The following is a 5,036-nucleotide window of genomic DNA, read 5'->3' on the forward strand; positions in this document are numbered from 1 at the left end:
GCCCTGAGAGTCTTCCCATCTCTGCACAGCCACCTCCAGCAGCTCTGCTTTGGCGAGGATTTCGAGTCAGAGACATGCAGGCTCCAGGGGATTGCACTTGGCTCTCACTGACTCCCAGGTACCCTAGACATGAGCCACCAACCTCAGTGCACAGTAAGGTTTTTTTCTGCCTTCTAGAGTCAGAGGCTGCAGCTGAGACTCATGGGGATCTGACCTGCAGCCTGGGCCCCGGGGTGAGCACAGGATCCCTATTCTGAGACCTTAATGCCTTTTGAAAGTAGGAAGCTCCTCCATGTCAGGCTTTCAGTCAATAGTGGGAGTAACTAGCATGGTTATCTGAGAAAGGAGAAAAGCAGAGTAGTTTTCTTGACATTGTCCATGACTGGATGAATTGTAAACCACTCTCTGAACTCGACTTGGTTCTCTCATTTGAAACAGGCTTTTAAAATTAGATTATTTCCTGAATCTAAAATAACAACATTCAAGGTAGTGAATTTGGAGAAGACAGAACAGAATAAAAAAGAATGTAAATACTAATGTTGCATGAAGTGAAGTGAAGTGAAGTCACTCAGTCATGTCTGACTCTTTGCAACCCTGTGGACTGTAGCCCACCAGGCTCTTCAGTCCATGGAATTCTCCAGGCAAGAATACTGGAGTGGGTTGCCATTTCCTCCTCCAGGGGATCTTCCCAACCCAGGTTTCGAACCCAGGTCTCCTGCATTGCAGGCAGACGCTTTAACCTCTGAGCCACCAGGGAAGCCTAATGTTGCATAGTGTCCAGCATATTTACTGATTCCTCTCAGGGCAGCCTCAGAGCTGAGGAAGTAGCACTGGGGATGTGGTCTGGTCTGAGTTGAAACCCACCATGAGTTTTCCCCCTGTGGAGCCAGCCCAGACTCTGGAACACCCAGCAGCAGCCATCATGTGCCAGGGGCTGCTCTAAGCTCTGGAACAATAGCTACCATTCCTGAAGGCAATCATTATCTTCTCTTAGAAAGCTCCAGAACTGGCTCAGTAGCCAGATAAATCCCTAAATTCCTTTCAACATTACCTTAAGTCAAGTGTAACCTTTCAGGAAGCCTTCTCTACCTACCCCAAAGCAGCTGTAATTATTTCCATATAGCCATGCACAATATACCCCCCAAAACCAATGGCTCTTTTTAACGCAGAATGACCCCAGTGTGTGTCTCCAAGCCAGCCCATCACACTCAGGGCTGTGTCTAGAAGGCCTCTGCCTTCCTCCCAGCTCACACCTTTGCCTGGCGCATGTCCCTGCACTCCCTGGTCTGGCTCCAACAGCTTGTTTTCCGTTGGCCAGTTCAGCACATGTTCCTCCAGGGCCATGTGACACATGATTAAAAACAAGTTCTGAGTTCTGAGACACCACTTTAAATAAGTTGCTCATGTAATAGATCTCCCAGAACATCTTTTCTTTCCTACATGTCAATAGCCCCGAGTCAATCTCTAACCAAAACATACTCCCACAAATCCTGCTTAAACCTCCAAATTAATTTCCTTTGACAATAAACCTCTACTAAGCACCTATCATATTCAAGGTCCTCTGTGGGTGCAGCGGACACCAGCCGGTTAAGACGTGCTCACCATCAATGAGTCACGAGACTCCAGGGTGTCAATGAGAAAGGAAAGGGCCCACAACCAAGGGCAGCAACCTCCCATTATGCTGGGAGGAAAATGAGGCCCAGCATGCAGACAAGTCTTACTTCTCCAGTGTCCCGTGGTTATGGTCAGAGCCAGGCCTAGAGGCCAGGTCTTTGACCTCCTGGGCCAGGTCATTGCTATTTCACCATGAAGGGGCAAACTTGAGCTTTCCAGGCAGGTGAAATAAAGGAGAGAAGTGGACTGAATACAGACCTCTCTAAAGGCAACCTCTTCTCAACCTCGCCTACCTCATCCAGCCTGCTTATCCCCCAGACAGGACTCTCCCTCCAAGATACTAACTGCAGGTGGGGCCACAGGAGTGTGGATAAAGTCAAGTTAGGTCCATCCCTTAGCTCTGCTGGTTTAAAACACTAATCACTGATGTTTGTTTCACTTTACTTGTGTGAACCAGACAAAGGGCTCAATTTAATGTGCAAAACAATCGCCTCAGCGGTGTTTTAAATGTGGATTCCTGGGCCCTCCCGTGTGATGCTGAGCTGGAACCAGTGATTCTGATGTGGCTGATTCCCTCGGTGAAACGTAGGGATGATTAGTGCAATCCATGTCACCTGCCTTTAGTAATCAAGGTCGTTTTAAAAATTCCATGTCCTCCAAGTGGCATGTTGTCTAACAATAAGATGTCTACCCAAGGTATTTCCCAGAAACTTGGAGTCAGTTGTCTGGTTCAGCTGAGCTGAAAGTCAGTTACACGTGTCTAGTTCTAGCTGAGCTGGTAAAGACTACCAGCTGGATAGGATCATTGACCCTCCAATTGGGCACGCGTGCGTGTCTGGCTTGGTGATTTTTGACATCAGAAGGCTGAAAACTCCACCCTCAGAGGCCTGCAGCCTAGTTACATATGCATAGAATTTCCATTCCTGCACCTTTTGCCAATCACCTTTCCCCATGCTCCCCACGCCTTACTCTGCCCTGACGCCTTATTCCTAAGCCTATAAATAGCCCTGTCCCTTTGCCTTTGGGGAGACGGAGTTGAGACTTGTCCTCCTGTCTCCTTGCTTGACTGCCTTGAGAAAAAAAAATTTTTTTTTTTTTTTGCTGCAAACCTCATCGTCTCAGCATTTGGCTTGCTGTGGGTGGGCAAACGGAACCTGCACCAGTGACATGGGCTGGAGCAAGCTATGAGGAGAGGGAAGAGGCTGGGGAGGCTGGGTATCTGGAGCTGGCTGGCGAGCCAGCTGCATGACTTCCCTCCCAAGAGTGTTGTTAAATGAGGAGATTGGGTGGGATAACCCAGTAGACCCTGCAGCTCTGTCATTCCAGGTTGGGTCAAGGGCTGCATCCCTGATGCTCAGGCCCCTTGGCTTGGCCCAGGGGACACACACACAGTGACTCAGGGCATCAGCCACACTGAGATCCACCCACACGGGGTTCCTTGGACAAAGCTCTCTCCTGCAGATGAACCTGGAGATGAGTCCCTGGTCCCATTGGAAGATCTTAGGCCTATTGACCATTTCCCAAGGTGTGTGTCCTTCCCAGGGGCCCTGAGAAGAGAGCCCGGCCGAGGGGCCTGTCTAGGTGGGACAGGTCCTCCTGACTTGGACATCTTGTTTTTTCTTTCTTCCACTGATGTGTTTACTTCTGAAGTGCTCATACATGTAGGAGGGGAGCTCAGACACAAAACACATGATCCTCCAAAGGGAGAGGAAAGTGGGGTCCTGGGGACAGTCAACTATGAGCCAGAGAGCCTAGAGGCACCATGAAGGTAAGACAGGGTCAGACCCGATTACCAATCCCAACTCTGCCACTTACCAGCTGGGTGTAATCCAAGTGACTCAACTTCTCTGTGCCTCGTCTGAGGAAAAACAAGCGGGACTAATCAACTTTATCTGCAGGGTTGTGGTGAGAATGAAATCTGATTACCCACACAGAGTACCTGAAGCTTAACAGGGGCTCAGCCATCCAGCCTTCCCCGCCTCCTGCAGCGCTCTTTCTGGCCCCCACCCTCTGCTGGGGAGGCTGTTGTTGCCTTGTCTCTCCAGCTTTGGAGTCATCGGAATAGAACAGGAGTGGGGGCAGGACGCCTTCTCGCTTTAGTGTTATTGAAAAAGAAACATTTACCCCTAAAGCAAACTCTGGGGAAACAAAGGGAAATGAACAAAGCAAATATAAATCCATAAAATGAAATGCAGATTACAGCTCCCACAAAAGCCTTGATAACTGCACTCCCCCTACCCCAGCTCCCAGGGACAATGGGGCCGGTTGGAAGCTGCAGCTCCTCCCCAGCTGAAAATTGAAGCCCTGTCCCTCTAGTGGGGCCTCCTCTGCCTCCAGGCTGTTTTCTCAGCCCAGGAGGGTGGGAGGTGCCTAAACTGGAGGCACAGAATGCACACTCCTCTGTGGCTCCCGGCCCAACCCACACAACCTTTTCCCGCATCCCCATCCCTCTGGTGGCCCCTAAAAGGACAAGAACTACAGCCCGCCCCCGCAGAGCTGCACGAAGCCTGTCACGACTCTGGGCTCAGGGGGACGGCTCCTGAGTGGTGGGCGTAGGACAAACGGCAGGAGGCTGACAGCCCTGCCTCTTCTGCATCTGGACCAGGCCTGCGTTGCGGCTGGCTGTTGGGTACAGGGAAAGACTGAGAACAGCAGCAGCGGGGACGCAGTCCTGGAATGCATGTCTCACCACCTGAACTCAGCCTGGAGGGGTCAGGGTGGGGGTCGCTTAGAGGGCTGGCCTTGTGCGGCAGGCACCTCAAGAGCACAGCTGGTGGAACCAAGGCTCTGAGGAGTTGGGACAACTGAGAGGAGCCCCACCCCCAGCTCACTAAGACTGAAGGAGGAGACCCTCAGCGCTAGTGCCCCCGGGGGAAGCGGCAGGAGTAACCACCACCACACAAGCTGCCTTTGCTGTGAGAGTTAAGTGAGGCTTCCAGGGCCCAGGCCTGAAAGTGAGGCTGGGATCTCATCAGGAATCCAGAAAACTGGACAACGAGAGATTTAGGGAGCGGAGGGTGCTTAGCAGGGAGAAAGAAGCCTGGGGCACCTGGGTTGACATTAGTGAGGGTCCACCTGTGGAAGAGGAATTTGCCATATTTAGGGACACCTCAAGGTTTCGCAGGTGGCGCTGGTGGTATAGAACATGCCTGCCAATGCAGGAGACATAGAGACGTGGGTTCCATCTCTGGGTGGGGAAGATCCCCTGGAGGAGGGGATGGCAACCCACTGCAATATTCTTGCCTGGAGAATTCCATGGACAGAGGAGCCTTGTGGTCTATTGTCCATGGAGTTGCAAGGGGTCAGACACAATTGAAGCACACTCACAGGGATACCTCAAGGCAAAACCCAAGGGTAGAAGGTGCAGAAAGAACTTGCCACCACTCAGAGCTCTTAACAGGGAGCATTGCAGCCTTTAGAGG

Source organism: Bison bison, unplaced genomic scaffold, assembly GCF_000754665.1.
Source record: "Bison bison bison isolate TAMUID 2011002044 unplaced genomic scaffold, Bison_UMD1.0 scf7180017864333, whole genome shotgun sequence".
In the NCBI taxonomy this organism is placed as follows: Eukaryota; Metazoa; Chordata; class Mammalia; order Artiodactyla; family Bovidae; genus Bison; species Bison bison.